The sequence below is a fragment of the Myotis yumanensis genome, unplaced genomic scaffold, assembly GCF_028538775.1.
Source record: "Myotis yumanensis isolate MYYU_CA2020_CCGP unplaced genomic scaffold, mMyoYum1.0.hap1 SCAF_19, whole genome shotgun sequence".
Classification (NCBI taxonomy): domain Eukaryota; kingdom Metazoa; phylum Chordata; class Mammalia; order Chiroptera; family Vespertilionidae; genus Myotis; species Myotis yumanensis.
This window is the reverse complement of record NW_027223770.1, coordinates 2584798-2602898: the sequence shown is the minus strand read 5'-3', so window position 1 is coordinate 2602898 and position 18101 is coordinate 2584798.

The following is an 18101-nucleotide window of genomic DNA, read 5'->3' as shown; positions in this document are numbered from 1 at the left end:
TGGGAGCTCACAGTGACCTGGGAGCTCACTGTGACCTGGGAGCTCAGAGGTGACCTGGGTGCGCATGGTGACCTGGGTGCTCATGGTGACCTGGGAGCTCACTGTGACCTGGGTGCTCACTGTGACCTGGGAGCTCAGAGGTGACCTGGGTGCGCATGGTGACCTGGGTGCTCATGGTGACCTGGGAGCTCAGAGGTGACCTTGGAGCTCATGGTGACCTGGGAGCTCACTGTGACCTGGGTGCTCACTGTGACCTGGGAGCTCAGAGGTGACCTGGGTGCGCATGGTGACCTGGGTGCTCATGGTGACCTGGGAGCTCAGAGGTGACCTTGGAGCTCATGGTGACCTGGGAGCTCACGGTGACCTGGGAGCTCAGAGGTGACCTGGGAGCTCACTGTGACCTGGAAGCTCAGAGGTGACCTGGGTGCTCATGGTGACCTGGGAGCTCACTGTGACCTGGAAGCTCAGAGGTGACCTGGGTGCTCATGGTGACCTGGGTGCTCAGTGGCTCTCTGGGCAGCTCTGAAAGGTGGGGTTTGCAGAGGCTGCCCTTGGACAGGAAGACTGTGCCTGGGGCCAGGGGGCTCAGAGCACTGATTTGGGAGAAGGGGTCCTTGTGTGACCATCAGGAGGGGGGTGGAGCGGCAGAGAGGAGCAGGGCACAGGCAGGGTCTCTGCTCACCGCCCCTGCTCCCCCCTGCCCGGTGCCCAGTGCCCAGTGCCAGGTTAGGCCACACTCCTTCTCTGGGCCCCGCCTCCCACCGCAGCAGGACCTGGAGCCTTCGGAGTCTCCTGCTGCCTCCTCCCAGGACCCTCCCCCTCCAGCTCTGCCCACAGGCCCTGCGAGGTTTCTCTGAGCAAAAGTATTGGGATGTGCGAGATGGTTCTCAACCGGGGCCTCTCTCACAAGGTCCGGGTTTAGGCCCAGCGAGCTGGGAATTCTCTCAAACCCCCATACCTCCAGGTTCCCGCGGGGCTCCACTTTGAGGCTTCTTTCCCGCCCTGGGCTCACTGAGCCCCCTCCTCTCCCCCCCCCCCCCCCCCCCCACACACACACACACACACGGACTCCAGGCCCCCCCTTGTGGAAGCCTCTCTGCTGTGCTCAGCCCTGCAAGCTCCTCCATCTCCGGGCGGCACGCCCGCTCTCAGCGCTGGCCCCGAGGCCGGGATGCGGGCGCCACCTCGTGGCCAGTGCCTTCCTCGCACGGAGCCCTGACCCTTGACTGGCTAGCGCCGCTGCCTAGTCCAAAGCTTGGGTGGAAGACCCGCTGCCCAGCCCCCTGCCCTGAAGTCCCAGCGGCTCCAGGACAGGCCATTGGGGCCCAGGGCCTCCTTCCAGGGGAGACACATTAGCCCTCGGACAGGGCAGGCCCGCTGGTCCCATTCCTGCACGTCCCGCGCCCTTTTCCGTAGGAGCTGAAAGTTGGCAGCTGTTACCACCATGAGCTTGAACAGCAGCCCTGCATCCCCTCCAGGGAGCTGACCTCGGCCCTGACCTGGACGTGCCCCCCTCAGGCCCCTGGGCTCCCTCTCCCCCTCACTCACCCCCGCCTGGGAGGGGGTCACGCAGGCACAGGCCGCCCCGCAGCACCCAGTGCCCGGCCTCCACCTGGAGCCTCGCGCTGGCTCAGATGGATGTGAGGGCCGGAGGGACCCTGACCAGGGAGCCGACAGGCCCAGGTATCCTGAGAGGCTCAGCAGGGAGAGGGGCGGCCGGCGCCCCCATGTCTGAAGAGGACTCGCCTGTGGAGAGGCCACGGGACAGAGCTCTGCTTCCGGAGGCACCGCCTGCCCAGGGGCAGAGCTGCAGGAAGCACGTGGCCTGTGGTGCCTTTGCTGAGGCGCCGAGGTTCCAGGGCACATCCTGGGAGCGGGAGAGCCAGACCAGGCAGCTGGAGTCGTTCCAACCAGGAGAAGCTGCTTGGCTGGCCTCCTGTGAGCACTGGGTGGCCTCCTGTGGGCGCTGGTGGCCTCCCGTGGGTGTTGGTGGCCTCCTATGGACACTGGTGGCCTCCTGTGGATGCTGGTGGCCTCCTGTGGGTGTTGGTGGCCTCCTATGGGTGCTGGTGGCCTCCCGTGGGCGCTGGTGGCCTCCTGTGGGTGCTGGTGGCCTCCTGTGGACACTGGTGGCCTTCTGTGGACTTTGGTGGCCTCCCATGGGTGCTGGTGGCCTCCTGTGGGCGCTGGTGGCCTCCTGTGGACACTGGTGGCCTCCTTTAGGTGCTGGTGGCCTCCTGTGGGCATTGGTGGCCTCCTGTGGGCATTAGTGGCCTCCTGTGGGCTCTGGTGGCCTCCTGTGGGCGCTGGTGGCCTCCCGTGGACCTGCCCTCAGATCCAGGCCAGGACAGAGCGCAAGACAGCCACCCTGCCTTGCACCCCCCTCCAGGGCTGCTCTGGGGAGGAGATGTGGGCAGGGCTGTGCAGGCACCCTGATATCCTCTCCTTTGGGGGGCAGGCTTCCCTGCCTGGGCCCCAAATATGCTCAACCATTCCCAGCACTTTCTACAGCACAGGGGCGAGGCCTGGCCTAGCCAGCAACCACGGCGGCTTGGGGGACATTTGTCTCAGCGCACCTGGGGCCTCCATCAGGAGGGGATGGAAGAGCCTCCATCCTCTCCTCACCTAGGCCCCCAGACACGGTCCCCCGGCTGACAGCCAGTGCTCCCTCTCAGCCTCCCTCCAGCCATGGACACTCTCTGGTCTGGTCTGAAGCCCCGCCTTAGCTTCCCTCCGGTCGTGGAGGCAGGTAGGACACCCCAAGTCCTGACAGCACCTTGTCCAGCCTGCGGGCTGCGTGATCCTGGTGGCCTCCCTGCCGAGCACCCAAGGGTGAAGCCTGAGCTGCCAGCTGCTCTGGCCCACCTCCCGGCTGCCCACCTCTGAGTCACACAGGCTGTGCGTGTCCTGCGGGTTGTAATGAAGCCTGCAGACCAGGTGCTTAAAACAGCAGTTCTGTGGCTGAAGTCCAAGGCCTGGTGTTGGCACGGCCTCGCCCCCTTCCCGCTTCCCCCTCCTTGTGGCCCTCAGTCCCACACCCTTTGCTTCAGGCGCATCCCTCAGTCTCTGCCTCATTGTCACATGCCGCCCCCCCCCCCCCCCCCCCCCCCCCCCCCCCGTGTACCCTTCCCCCTTGGTGTGTCTCTGTCTTCAAATGGCATTTGCTCTTCTTGTAAGGACCTGACCACACTGGGCCAGGCCACCTGGAGACCTCCCCTCACCTGACCCCACCTGCAGGGACCCCAGAGGGGAGGCGCACCCAGGTGTGGGGTTAGACAGAGGGTGTCTTGGGGGCACAGCTCCCCCAAGAGGGGGAGAGGCGGAGCTGGGGGCAGATAAGCTGGGTTTCAGATTTGATGTTTCTTTGAAGTCTCAGTGTTTAATCTTGGAAATTCCTGCGTTGGAAAGCGCTGTCTATTACACATGATGCTTGTCTAAAGTGAACCAATATTCGTGCTGTGGCTGTGGACGCAGCCAGGGCTCAGCACACCGCACAGCAGGCTCAGCACCGTCTCTGCGAACCCACATCAGACCCAGCTCACCCCGAGCACCTCCCGGGCTGGCCCTGGGGTAGGGTGTTCGGGTCAGTGGTTTCATGAGCCTCCAGGCATTTCCAGTTTCTCTCCAGGGAATGTATGCCCCATGGCAGACGCATAACCCATAAATCCATGCGGTCCCCACCGCCCCAGGGCAGGTGTAGTTACCGGAAGAGGAAATGAGGCTGCGGTCTGGTCACACCTCAGGGCGGGAACTGTACTCCTCGGTTTCTAAAGTCCCATCCCCCCCGCCCCCCAAGAAGAAGCGGGAGCCGGAGCAGAGCCAGGGCCCGGGTGGGCGGTCCCCGCTGCTGCGGGCCGCCTGGGCGAGTGCAGCCGGGAGCCCGCAGCCAGGGCCAGGCAGGGGCATGGATCTCAGCTCGCCCCGCGCGGTGGCCACACCTCTCTGGCCCCTGGTCGCTCCCAGGGGTGATGACAGGTCCTTGCTGGGAGCGGCTGGTCCTTTTCCTCCCGTCCTGGGGGACCGCGGGGAACAGACCGGAGAGCCTGAGCCTGCAGCTCCCCGGCTCCGCCTCATTCACTAGGAACCCGCTGGTCTAGATTCGCAGCACATTCAGCAGCGCCCCCAGCACTTGGCTCCGCCGGGAGGGAGGGCTGCCCCCAGCTCCGCGGCGGCCGGGAGGGGACCTAAAGCGCTTCCGGGCCTTTCCCCGCCCCCCATCCCCGCAGCCAGGCGCCCGGACCCCTAACGCCCAGGCCAGCCCTGCCCAGTGCACCTGTGAGCAGCCCACACCAGCAAACAACTGGTCCCACAGGAGCGTCCTCGAGCCCTAAAGGGGAGCCATGGAGCCCTGGGCGGGTGGGGACAGGCGGTCCACGTGCTGCGCGTGTGTGCGAGCATGGGCGCATGCGTGCACGTGCGCGTGTACGTGTATGCCTGTGCATGTGGTGTGCGCGCATGTGCATGTATGTGCATGTGTGCACGCAAGCGTGCGCGTGCCTGTGTGTGTGTGTGTGTGTGTGTGTGAGCCCTACGCGCCCATCAGCCCACAGCTGCCTGCCGCTTTCCAAGGGGAACTGAGCTGCAGGGATGAGGTCAGCTGACATCACACCTCAGGGCGGGGAACAGCGCAGTCCTGCCGGCCCCTCCCTGTAAGCCACCCCCGGGCTGGGTGGGTGAAGCCAGGACGCCCGTTGCCCACTGAGGCGGCTGCGGGCTACCCCGTGCCTTTCCCCCAGCCAGCCCCTGGCAATCCAGAGGGGACACGACACCCTCTGGAGCCCCAGACTGGCAGCTTGGTCCTGTCCCCTTAGCATGCGGGAGCAGCCTGGTCTCGCCCACAGGACCAGGGTTTCCCCGGCAGGGTTACCAGAGGGAGATGGCAGAGGCGACCCATGGCTGGTGGTGGTGAGCCCATCGGGCCTGCTGCGAAGCTGCTGGCCCTGAGCTGTGCTCCCCATCCTGCCCTGAGAACTCAGCGGCTGTGTTTGAGGGTCTTTGATACGGTCGGTTGCGAATCCTCTCCACAGGAACTGGGAGGCAGAAATTACTTGTTTTCTTTTTTTTTTTAAAAAAAATAATAATTTATTATTTTTTAAATCCTCACCTGAGGATTCCTCCCCCCCACCCCCATTTTTAGAGAGAAATGGAAGGGAGGCAGGGAAGGAGGGTGGAGGGACAGGGAGAGATATTGATTGGTTGCCTCCTGCACGTCCTGACCAGGGCCAGAGATCAAACCTGTAACCCAGGTATGTGCCCTTGACCAGGAATCGAACCCGTGACCCTTCCGTGTGAGGGTCTGCTGATCAACTGAACGCTGTCTCCGTGTCATTCCTTCTTCGCCGACTCTGTCCACACCTTTGGGGACCCCTGGACCTGCTGTGGTTGGACCCCAGCATCTGGCGCCCGAACAGGGACCCTTAGGATGCAGACTCACCTGTGTGGATTCCAGACCGGCTAATCTGACCTTATGTCACAACACCCTCCATCTCCGCCTCATCCTCCTCCCCGGTATCATCCATATCGGCCAACCAGAGGACACAGCTGACTCCGCCTTGATGGACCCTTTGATGCAGCCCTTCAACTCGCTGACGCTTCGGGAAGCCCGTCACCAATGATGCTGCCCGCTAGCCAGATCAACAAGGACAACCAAACCACCAACTTGAGGACAGCCGAAATCCCTTGACTGAAGAGACCAGCAACCTTCTACAGAAACAAGACTCCTTGTGCGTTCCATCCACTATGTTTATAGCTATGCTTGTTGTCATTGCTTGTCAGTCTTCTTCCGAGTCTTAAACAACCCAATCCGAGGGATGGCTGCTGAATTACATGCGCTATCATTTAAAAAATAAAAAAGGGGGAATTTGCCTGGAGCTGGTCCATCCTTGCTGTTTCAAGGGACCTGGCATATATGGCATACTGTTTTTAATATGTTTGCTCACCTTCTTGGCGCTATGTGTTTTAACCAAGGTCACCTCTCTGAGAAAGGTTTTTTCCCCAAGTAGGGATTTTTCCCTGAAGTTAGGGAGGGAATAAAGCCCCTTAACTAAGTGCCAGGCTGGTAGTTAATCACTTTAACTATGAACAATCACGCGTAAGCTACATAATCTTTACTCCCTGGAATGGAGATAAGAAACGCCCTAACCTTTGGAATAGAGATTGATAGGATTGGAATCAACTGGTATAAATACAGATGTAACAAGACAGCAGGACACAGAACCTAGCAAGAGAACCTGGCTGGAGAACCTAGCAAGAGAACCTGTACACAGAACTTGGCTGGAGATCCTGGAGGGAGAACCTCGCTATGCTGATGAACTGAACCCAGTCTCCATGTCATTCCTTCTTCGCCGACTCTGTCCACACCTTTGGGGACCCCTGGACCTGCTGGAGTTGGACCCCAGCAAGGGTCCTGTGCTCTAACCACTGCACAAGGCCAGGTCTACTTGTTTTATCGCACAGAGAGGTTAGGTATCTTGCCCAGGTCTCCCAGCCAGGAAGTGGTGGGGCGGGGCTGCCTGCTGTCCCAGTGGGTGGGTGGAGTGGACATGGGTGATGACAGGGACATGGTGAGTGTCTGAAACTGAGCTGCCCCTGGCACCCGACCCCGAGGCGGTGGTCTGAGATGATGCCAGGTGGGGGTGTAGCCCTTCCTAGGACAGGAGGAGCACAGCGATAGCAATCACTGCCCCGCCCGAGGCCCCTCCGAGCGGGGGCTCCACGGTGGTGATGGCCGGGAATAAAGACTTCCCACCACTCTCTCGTCCCATGCCAGGCCTCCTATGGCTCCCATGATGCCAAGTGCCTCCAGAGTCGTTCACAGCTCCGACCCTCTCCCTGTCCTGCCCTGCCTCGGCTCACGGCTTCCAAACAGTGTGGGAACCCCCTCTCGCTGCCGCCTCCCTTGTCTTTGTGTCCCTGTCATTCTGTGGGAACTTGGGGGTAAACACATGTGCCAGTCTGCCCTGGCACCAAGATCCAGCACCTACACTGGCCTGTCTGGCAGTGACGCTAACCCCATGGTCAGAGGCAGGGCTAGATGAGGGGTTTGAGCCACGATCTGACCTGAGGCTTTGCAGGTCCAAGAGGAAGGTGGTTGTGTGGGTCCGAGAGGGAGGTTGTGTGGGTCAGAGAGGGAGGTTGTGGAGGTCAGAGAGGGAGGTTTTGAAGGTCAGAGAGGGAGGTTCTAAAGGTCAGAGAGGGAGGTCATAGAGGAAGGTGTTTGTGTGGGTCAGAGAGGGAGGTTTTGAAGGTCAAAGAGGAAGGTGGTTGTGCAGGTCAAACAGGGAGGTGGTTGTGTGGGTCTGAGAGGGAGGTTGTGCAGGTCAGAGAGGGAGGTCGCCGGAAGCCAATTCCAGCATGTCAGCAGGGCTGAATCATCTGGAGATGGCTGAGGGCATTTCCCCAAACCTGAAATGGAGGCATAAATTGATTGCTTGCCAGACAGATCAGGGCATTTCAATCTACATGTTATTGCCTCCTACTGGCCAAACACCTGAACAGCCATAGGCAGACTCACCAATCTGACAATGCTTCTGTATACAAACCCTGGCCTTTGAAGTGTATATCTACCTTGCCTTAGGACAAAGCCTATCTAATAAAGAGTAATATGCAAATTGACCATCACTCTAACACACAAGATGGCCACCTCCATGTGGACACAAGATGGCCTACAGGGGAGGGCAGTTGTGGGGGACCAGGCCTGAAAGGGAGAGCAGTTGGGGGTGATCAGGCCTGCAGGGGAGGGCAGTTGGGGGGTACCCAGGCCTGCAGGGGAGGACAGTTAGGAGTGACCAGGCTGGCAAGGGAGGGTAGTTGGGGGCAACCAGGCCGGCAGGGGAGGGAAGTTATGAGCAATTGGGCCAGCAGGGGAGCAGTTAGGCATCAATCAGGCTGGCAGGGGAATGGTTAGGGGCAATCAGGCATGAAGGCAGGCGAGCAGTTGGGAGCCAGCAGTCCTGGATTGTGAGAGGGATGTCTGACTGCCTGTTTAAGCCCAGTCCCACTATGATCAGGCCTAAATGGGCAGTCGGAAATCCCTCAAGGGGTCCCAGATTGGAGAGGGTGCAGGCTGGACTGAGGGATGCCCTCCACCCCCCGTGCACGAATTTCTATATAATAAAAGGCTAATATGCAAATCGACTGAAAGGCAGAACAACTGGTCACTATGACGTTCACTGACCACCAGGGGGCAAATGCTTAATGCAGGAGCTGCCCCCTGGTGGTCATTGCGCTTCCATAGGGGGAGTGCCGCTCAGCCAGAAGCCGGGCTCACGGCTGGCCAGCAGCGGCAGTGGTGGGAGCCTCTCCTGCTTCCGCGGTAGCGCTAAGGATGTCCAACTGCCAGCTTAGGCCCGCTCCCCTGGCTGAAGCAGGTAGTCGGACATCCCCTGAGGGCTCCTGGACTGCGAGTGGGCACAGACCAGGCTGAGGACACCCCTCCAGTGCACAAATTTTGAGAGAGAGAGAGGGAGAGAGAGAGAGAGAGAGAGAGAGAGAGAGAGAGAGAGAGAGAGAAGAAATATCCATTATTGTGTTAATAAATAGCAAGGGGTCCTGAGACAAGGAGAACTTGGTTTCTTTAGCCAAGCTCCTCTGGCCCCCAAATGCCTTCCAAAATTATGTTTTATCTCTGGCCTCTTGATTAATTTACACACAGCACTTCTCCAGATTCCTGAACCCTTTAGATGCTGGATTAAGACCACCGGCTGGAGGTGGTTGGGCAGGTCAGAGAGGGAGGTTGTGCAGGTCAGAGACAGAGGTTGTGCGGGTCAGAGAGGGAGGTTGTGCAGGTCAGAGACAGAGGTTGTGCGGGTCAGAGATAGAGGTTGTGCAGGTCAGAGACAGAGGTTGTGCCGGTCAGAGAGGGAGGTTGTGCAGGTCAGAGAGGGAAGTTGTGTGGGTCAGAGGGAGGTTATGCAGGATAGAGGGAGGTTGTGTGGGACAGAGGGAGGTGGTGCAGGACAGAGGGAGGTGGTGCGGGACAGAGGGAGGTGGTTCAGGTCATACACAGGCCTTGTGACCTTCACAGCCTCATGTAGGGGTGTGGTCGGACAGGAACTGGAGGAGAGGGAAATGAAACACAAAATGCTTGAGTCAGGCTGGGATGGGTGGAGGGAGAGCCGACAGTATCTTCCTAGAGAGAGGGCCTCATTTCCTGCGGGTAGTGAGGGAGGTAGTGCAGGTGCCAATGTGGAGAGGAGCGGCGTTGCAGTTCTTGGCCTGCGGATGAGCACCCGCCCTGGCAGCTGCCCGGGAAGTGACTCATTTGAAGGAAAGGGTGACGCTGAAAATGGGTGTGAGGGTGACCCTGCGCCTCCCTCCTCTGAGTTCTGTGCGGAGATGCTCAGTGACAGGCGGGTATGAGGGCTGGTGGCCGGGCTCAGCCAGGTCCAGCTGCACAAAGACACAGACACCAGGCGGGAGCAGGGCCTCCTCTGCGCCCCTCCTGGGCCAGCAGCCCTCAGGCCTGGATGCCAGTCCTGTCCACATGCCCTTTTGCCCGAGTCAGGGGTGGCCCCAGCAAACACCCCACAGCTGCTGTGCTCCGCGGGGCTCCAAGGTGCCTGGGATGGAGGTGAGCAAAGCAGGCACCTCTGGGCTCCGCCTGCTGGTGCCTCACGCCCTGCCCTGTCCCCGCTCATGGGCAGGGCTCTGGGAGGACCTCCTGGGGATGCTTCTCACAGCACCCGCGCTCCCCCAGGAGGACAGGGCTGCCTCTCCTGGTTCCCTTTTTAAATAAGTTGTTATTCATTTTAGAGGGAGATGGAGAGGGAGAGTGGGAGAGGGAGGGGAGGGGAGAGAGGGAGGGGGAGAAAGGAAGGGGGAGGGGGAGGGAGGAGGAGAGAGAAAGGGAGAGGGAGAGGGAGAGGAAGGGAGAGGGAGGGAGAGGGAGAGGGAGAGGGAGAGGGAGAGGGAGAGGGAGAGGGAGAGGGAGAGAGAGAAACATCTATGTGGGAAATATCCATTGTTGCCTCCCGTACCCGCACCAACCAGGGATCAACCCCCACCCCAGGTACATGCCCTGAGCAGGAACCAAACAGTCAACTGTCCTCAACAGCAGCTCCCCTCCTGGTCCCCTTGGAGGTCTGGGACAGGTTCAGGAGCACAGGGTGGGGGTTGAGGCCCCTGGAGTTAGGAAAGCAGGTGCCCTGGGCTTGTAGTATAATTTGAGATCTGGTATTGTGATTCCTCCAACTTTGTTTTTCTTTCTTAAGATTGATGCAGCTATTCAGGGTCTTTTTTTATTTCATTTAAATTTTCGGAGTATTTTTTCTAGCTCTGTGAAGTATGCTGTTGGTATTTTATTTTTATTATTTTTATTTTTATTTTTAATATATTTTATTAATTTTTTACAGAGAGGAAGGGAGAGGGACAGAGAGCTAGAAACATCGATGAGAGAGAATCATCGACCAGCTGCCTCCTGCACACCTCCCACTAGGGGTGTGCCCGCAACCAACGTACATGCCCTTGACCGGAATCGAACCCGGGACCCCTCAGTCCGCAGGTCGACGCTCCATCCACTGAGCCAAACCGGTTTTGGCTGCTGTTGGTATTTTAATAGGGACTGCATTGAATCTGTAGATTGCCTTGGGTAGTGTGGACATTTTAATGATGTTGATTCTACCAATCCATGAACATGGTATATTCTTCCACTTGTTTATACCTTCTTCTATCTCTTTTGTCAGCATCCTGTGGTTTTCTGAGTACAGGTCTTTGCCTCCTTGGTTAAGTTTATTCCTAAGTATCTTATTTTTTGTTGTTGTTGCAATGGTAAATGAGATTGTTTAGTTTCTCTTTCTGAGAATTCATTATTGGTGTATAAAAATGCCATTGATTTCTAGGTGTTGATTTTGTATCCTGTTACATTGCCAAATTCATTTATTAAATCTAGTAGGTTTTTTGGCGGAGTCTTTAGGGTTTTCTATGTATAATATCATGACTGGGGACCTGAGGCTGTGCCTCCCGCCCGGCGCTGGGCCGAGGGGCCTGAGGCTATGCCCCTCCCGGAGCCAGGCTGGGGGACTTGAGGCTGCACCCCCTGCCGGGCAGGGCTTGATGGGGGTGGGGGTTGGCCGGGTCTGGGTCTTGTGCAATTTCTAGGTGCATGCGGATGAGCAGGGACCTGACTTTGGGTCCTGCGGTGCGCTCCAGACTCTGACAGGAAGGAAATTTTCATATATATTTTACTAATTGTCTTTCATCTCTGACACTTCTATTATAGAGAAAGGGCAAATAGCAATATTAAAATATTTCCTCTAATTAATCCCCTTTTAATGTGCACTAATTTTGTGCACGGGTCACTAGACATAATAATAAAAGGCTAATATGCAAATGGTTGTCACGCCATCATGCCGTAATTACCAATCAGCAAGAACCTGAGGCTGCGACCCCCCTGAGGCTGCACCCACCCCCGGCACTGGGGTCGGGGGTACCTGAAGCTATGCCCCCCTGAGGCCATGCCTCCAGCCCCAGTGCTGGAGCCTGGTGACCTGAGGCTTGACAGGGGAGGGGCTGGCCGGGTCTGGGTCTCACACGATTTTGGTTTATGCGTGCGTGGGTGGGCGGGAATTGACTTTGGGTCCCCTGGTGCGCCCCAGACTCTGACAGGAGGGAGATTTTCATATACATTTTTCTAATTTTCTTTCACCTCTGACACTTCTATTATAGAGAAAGGGTAAGTAGCAATATTAAAATATTTCCTCTAATTAATTCCCTTCTAAAATGTGCATGATTTTCATTCACCCGGTCACTAGTCATAATAATAGAAGGCTAATATGCAAATGGTTGTCATGCCATCACACCATAACGACTGATCAGTAGGGACCTGAGGCTGCGTGGCACCGGGCCGGGGCCGGGGGACCTGAGGCTGCGCACCCGACCCCAGCCTTGGGGCCTGGGGACCTGAGGCCATGCCCCTCCTGAGGCTGCACCCCCCCCCCGGCTTTGGGGCCAGGGGCCTGAAGCTGCAACACCCTGTGGCTAAGCCCCTCCCCCCCCCCACCACAGTGCCATACCAGGGACCTGAGGCCTTGCCCTATGCCCCAGCACCAGGACATGAGGCTGTGTCCCCCGCCTGGTGGGGCTTTATAGGGGTGGGGCTGGCCGGGTCTTGGTGTCGCCCAAGGCGGGTGGGGCCGGCCAGACACTTCTATTATAGAGAAAAGGCAAATAGCAATATTAAAGTATTTTCTCTAATTCCCTTTTAATGTGCATGAATTTCATGTACCAGGTCACTAGTTAACATATAAGAAACTTAACCCCCTATTCACATAAATATATGTGTTCTAAGATTTAGAATAATATTACTCTTTTCAGATTAATTCAGGTGCTATATCTATCAGATAATAAATCCCCCTATCACTGGTGCCCTAGGCCCCTAGCCCCCTAGGGCCTTAGGCCCCTGACCCTGACCCATCAGCTGATTGGATCAGATTTATTAAATCAGTTTATTGGGTTAGCTCATTAATTCATATAATTGGATTAGATTGCTTAAATCAGCTGCTTGCATTATTTTACTTAATCGGTTCAATTAGGTTTTGCTTAGTGTGTTGGTTGGATTACGTTGATCAGATAAATTTGTAGAATTAGGTTGCTTACATCATTATAGTGGATTAGGTAGATTGAATCAGTGTATTCTATTAGATAGATTAAAACAGTAGATCAGATTAGGTAGAACAAACCAGTAGATTGGAAAAGCCAAATTAGATTAAGTAGATTAAATCAGTATTATTTTAGGTAAAATAAATCAGTGTTAGATTTGATTATTTACACTTGATAAGCATATTAGATTATGTAGCTTAAATCGGTAGATTCTATTAGATAGTTAGATTAGGTGGTTTAAATCAGTACATTAGATTAGGTATTTTAGATCCGATGGCTAAATCAGTGGATTGGATTAAGTAGATTGAATCAATAGATTGAATTGTTAGATTACCAGGGTGCTGTTCTCAGAATATCCACAAGAGGGCACTACAGAAAAGAAGATTTATAATGGCAGCGGGGTAAGTGGATGCGACACAGATTCCCTCCCAGGACCAAACTGGAATTATAACTAAAACTAAAACTGAAAATAAATTTTAAAAATCTTGAATAATCAACTGGAGACTAGCTGGAGAGAACCTTAATAACCAAGGATGGAAAATGGAGACGGCATAGAGACTGGTAGGAAGGGCAGAGCCAGGAGGGGCTCAGATGTGTGTGTGTGCGGCGGGGGGGGGGGGGGGGGGGGGGGGGGGGGGGGGGGCGCACTGAGGACTCTAGGGTCTCATCCCTGAGCTGCCCCCCTCTTCCCGGCAGAGAGCTCCAGAGCTGAGACAATGTCCACACAACTGGCTGTGAAAAGCAGCAGGGCTGCTCTCCGCTAGGGAGAGAGGGCTGGACGTGCAGGCACCCTCTTAAAGGGCCAGTGCACAAAACTAGCGTGCAGCCACACTTTGGGCTCCAGCACAGGGAGAGGAGCTGGACTGGAAAACCTCCCCCCACACCTGTGCACAGTTGCCGGTGGCTACTCAAGACTGAATCCGATCAGTCTGCAGGCAGAGGTGGGTTTCTGGAGGCTTTGAGCCTTTGCCAGAACTAAGTAGGCAAAAACAGCCTTTGACACTGTCCCGCATTAGAGGTTGGCTCTGCACAATGGTAGGGTATTTAAAAGGTAATTGTTTACCTCATACCTTGTAAATCTAACACCTGGGCTAATCACCAAGTTAACTTGATCAAATTAACAAGAGATATACACCAGGTAACGTTCAGTACATGCACAAGGAAAACTCACATACAAATGAATGCCAGAGACAGTGAGGTAATACAAGAAACAGGACATGTTGGAAAATGAGGAAACAGGGTGTTAGGTTGTAGAGGTGAAATGGGTGATATTTAGAAAAAGCACAGGTTATGTGGCATGCTAATTTTCGTTGGGTAATCCCAAAAACTATAGGATTGGTGGTGGTGGTCGGGGGGGGGGGGGGGGGTAAGATAGGGGCATCAAGAAACTCCTGGTAGCCTGACCAGTATTGCTCAGTGGCTGGGTGTTGACCCAGGAACCAGGAGGTCATTGTTCTATTTCCAGTCAGGGCACATGCCCAGGTTGCAGGCTTGTTCCCCAGGGTGGGGCGTGCAGGAGGCAGCCGATCACTGATTCTCTCTCATCATTGATGTTTTTATCTCTCCCTCTCCCTTCCTCTCAGAAGTCAATAAAAATATATTTTTTAAAAGAAACTTCTGGTAAAGTTCTCTTCCTATACCTATTTTTTCCAAGTAAATCTTTTAGAAAGAAATGGGAGATAATCATAAGTTCTTTCTCATTTTTATTTTTTTTAACAATGAGCTTAAAATAGTGTACCCAATGCAAAATTTTGGTCCTCTTCATTTCCACTTTTAAAATTTTAAATAAAAGTTTACAACCACAAGATAAATCAGTAGACTGTTCCACATTTCATTGACATAATCATTCAGTTGAGAATAAATTACTTTAGTTCAATTGTTAAATCTTAGTTCAGCTCATCTGGTGTGGCTCTGGGATTGAGTGTTATCCCAGGCACCAAGAGGCTGCTGTTCGATTCCCAGTCAGGGCACATACCCGGGTTGTGGGCTCAATCCCCAGAAGGGGGCATGCAGAAGGCAGCAGGTTGATGTGATATCTCTCTCCTCGATGTTTCACTCGCTCTCTCCTTTTCCCTTCCCCTCTCTCTAAAAATTATTATTGCCATATATTTTTAAAACCTTAGTTCAGGAAATGATGATGGGCATGTATTCCCAAATGTCTGGTCACTTGCTTATATGGTGAAGAAAAAAAAGATTAGATTGATTTTTTTACTAATAATCAATAATCTTACTCTTTTAATATATTTTTTATTGATTTCAGAGAGGAATATAGAGATAATCCTATCTAATAAAAGAGTAATATGCAAATTGACCATCACTACAACACACAAGATGGCCGCCCCCATGTGGTCAAAGATGGTCAGCAGGGGAGGGCAGTTAGGGGTGACTGGGCCAGCAGGGGAGGACAGTTGCGGGGGACCCAGCCCTGCAGGAGAGAGCAGTTAGGGCAGACCAGCTCTGTAGGGGAGGGCAGTTGGGAGAGACCAGGCCTGCAGGGGAGAACAGTTAGGGGTAACCAGGCCAGCAGGGGACAGCAGTTAGGGGCGACCAGGCTGGCAAGGGAAGGAAGTTAGGGGTGACTGGGCCAGCAGGGGAGGGGAGTTAGGGGCAATTGGGCCAGCAGGGGAGCAGTTAGGCATCGATCAGGTTGGGAGGGGAGTGGTTAGGGGATGATCAGGCAGGCAGGCAGGCGAGTGGTTGGGAGCCAGCAGTTCTGGATTGTGAGAGGGATGTCCAACTGCCCATTTAGGTGGGATCGGGTCTAAACGGGCAGTCGTACATCCCTCAAGGGGTCCCAGATTGGAGAAGGTGCAGGCTTGGCTGAGGGACACCTCCCCCCCCACACACACCCAGCATGAATTTTGTGCACCGGGCCTCTAGTATGCATATAAATACATATGCTTTAAAACAGTATATGAAATATATAATCAAAGAAAATATACAATGGAAACAAAACACATAAATGCCTAGGAATTATCTTAACAAAAATGTGCACAATCTGTATAACAAAATTTTACAATGCTACCCAATAACAGACACTTGAACAACTGGACAGTAACATCATATTCTTGGGTAGAAAAAAACATAATGATGTCACTCTCCTAATGAGTATAAATTTATTATCATTTGAATAAAATATCAGCAAGATTTTTAAGACTAAAACAAGCTAATTTAAGTTCACATGTTAAAATGAAAAATGTAGAAGAAAATTCTGGCCTGGCCAGCTTGGCTCAGTGGTTAAGTATCGACCTATGAACCAGGAGGTCACAGTTCGATTCCTGGTCCGGGCACATGCCCTGGTTGTGGGTTTGATCCCCAGTGGGGAGCATTCAGGAGGCAGCCGATCAATTATTCTCTCTCATCATTGCTGTTTCTCTCTCTCCCTCTCCCTTCCTCTCTGAAATCAATAAAAACATATCTAAAAAAAATAAAATTCTGCCCTAACCGGTTTGGCTCAGTGGATAGAGCCTGCAGACTGAAGGGTCCCAGGTTCGATTCCGGTCAAGGGCATGTACCTTGGTTGCGGGCACATCCCCAGTAGGGGATGTGTAGGAGGCAGCTGATCGATATTTCTCTCTCATCGATGTTTCTAACTCTCTATCCCTCTCCCTTACTCTCTGTAAAAGATCAATAAAATATATTTTTTTAAAAAATAACTAAAATTAGAAAATCCTCACCGAAGACATGTTTTAAAAAAAAATCATAATAAAATTCTGAAAAAGAATACTATATTGTGTTATAAAGCTACAGTAATTTAAAAAATTGAGTATTGTCCTGTGAACAGTAATTTAAAAATTTGAGTAATGTCCTGTGAATAGATAAATTGATGGAACAGAACACAAAGTCCAGTAATAGACTCAAATACATATGAAAATTTAGTATAATAAAAATATCTCCTCAGAACAGCGGGAAAATATGTTGAAACAACTGAATGGGAAAAAAATATTGAACCAAAATCAATTCATTTCACTCATAACTAGTATAAAAACTGAAAGCTATCGAAAACGTAAGGGTACAAAGAGATCAAAAGTGAAAGAATGGAAGAAAGATACATTAAGCAAATGGTAAACCACATTTTAATAATATGATAACACAGGAGACTTGAAGGCAAAAAGCATGACTATAAATAAAGAACACTTCCTATCAATAACTTCATTTCAACAGGAAGATCCACATTCACAAGCACTTCATAACGTGAGATCAAAGTACACAGAGCAGAGCTACTAGGGAAACTAGACACATTTATAATCATAGTAAGTTTAACACACTCTCTCATTCAGAGACAGAGTGTACCTCTTTGAGAACCAACAGCCACCCACGAACACTTCAGTAAAGATGTAAAACACTTCAACAAACTGTATTCAACATTCAGATAACCAACAACCTTTCCTGCTGAAAGACACTCACATGTTATTCCCAAGTTGCACACGAGATGGCAGCAAAAACCACACTTGGAAATATTTTTTAGGTGACCATATAAATTTCAACAAATTTCAAAGGATTAAAATTATATAAATTATTTTTCTTGCTCTAATAGCAGTTAATCAGTAAATCAGTAACAAAAGGTAAGTACAAAGTTTTTAGTTGTTTAGAAATTCTTTATTGTTGAAAGTATTACATATGTCTCCTTTTCCCCCAGTGACCTCTCTCTGGCCACTCCTGCCCCCCAGCACAAGCCCCCACCTCGCTACTGTCTGTGTCCATTGGTGATGCTTATATGCATGCATGCAAGCCCTTTGGTTGATCTCTTACCTCCTTCCCCTTCCCCCCTCCCTGCTTTCCCTCTGAGTTTGATGATCTGTTTGATGCTTCTCTATCTCTGGATCTATTTTTGTTCATCAGTTTATGTCGTTCATTATATTCCACAAGTGAGTGAAATTATGTGATACTAGAGGCCCGGTGCTTAAATTAGTGCACCAATGGGGTCCCTCAGCCTGACCTGCAGGATCAGGCCGAAACTGGCTCTCCCACATCCCCCGAGGGGTCTCAGATTGCAAGAGGGTGCAGGCCAGGCCAAGGGACCCCACTGGTGCATGATCGGGGCCGGGGAGAGACGCAGGAAGTTGGCCAGCCAGGGAGGGACCACAGGAGGGCTTCAGGGTGTGTCCAGCCCATCTCACACAGTCCTGATCAGCCGGACCCCAGCAGCAAGCTAACCTACTGGTTGGAGCATCTGCCCCCTGGTGATCAATGCACGTCATAGTGACTGGTCGACTGGTCTATTGTCAGCCCCCTGGTGGTCAGTGCACATCATAGTGAGCAATTGAGCAGCCTTAGCATCATTAGCATATTACTCTTTGATTGGTTGAACGGCCGACCAGACAACCGGACACTTAACATATTAGGTTTTTATTATATAGGATTTATCTTTCTCCAACTGGCTTATTTCGCTTAGCATAATGCTTTCCAGGTCCAGCCATGCTGTTGCAAATGGTAAAAGTTCTTTTAAAAAAAAATCCTCACAGTAGTGAGGACTTTTTAAAATATATATACACTGAGTGGCC